At 47.9% G+C, this 286-nt stretch overlaps 1 protein-coding gene across 1 annotated transcript in view; it reads left to right on the top strand.

The window, feature by feature from the left end:
• LOC119591337 (protein lap4-like) overlaps positions 1–286 on the top strand; it is a 96,333-nt gene that overhangs the window by 61,615 nt on the left and 34,432 nt on the right. The window lies entirely within an intron of this gene.

Genomic DNA, 286 nt, shown 5'->3' with positions numbered 1-286 from the left:
GTTGACTGAGGTAGAAATAAAATGAGTGGAGGCTGGGAGATTGAATGAGATGGGAGGCGCTGTGGAGCTGCAGGAGGTGAAGGGAGGTGGGAGGTTGAAGGAGAGGTTGGGTGGGGTTGTGGGGGGGGGGCCAGGAGTCATATGCGACACCCTTACCTGCATTGTTTCTAGGCAGCAGAGTGATACGTATTTTTTCGTATGATTGTCATTCTTGTACATTGTCTCTCTTGCGCCATTTCTGTGTCAAATATGAATTTTCGTGTATTTTTTCTTACGTCTCATTGGC

This window comes from Penaeus monodon, chromosome 28, assembly GCF_015228065.2.
Source record: "Penaeus monodon isolate SGIC_2016 chromosome 28, NSTDA_Pmon_1, whole genome shotgun sequence".
NCBI lineage: Eukaryota > Metazoa > Arthropoda > Malacostraca > Decapoda > Penaeidae > Penaeus > Penaeus monodon.
The sequence above is the reverse complement of the archived record's forward strand: the minus strand, read 5'-3'. Positions and strand labels throughout refer to the sequence as shown.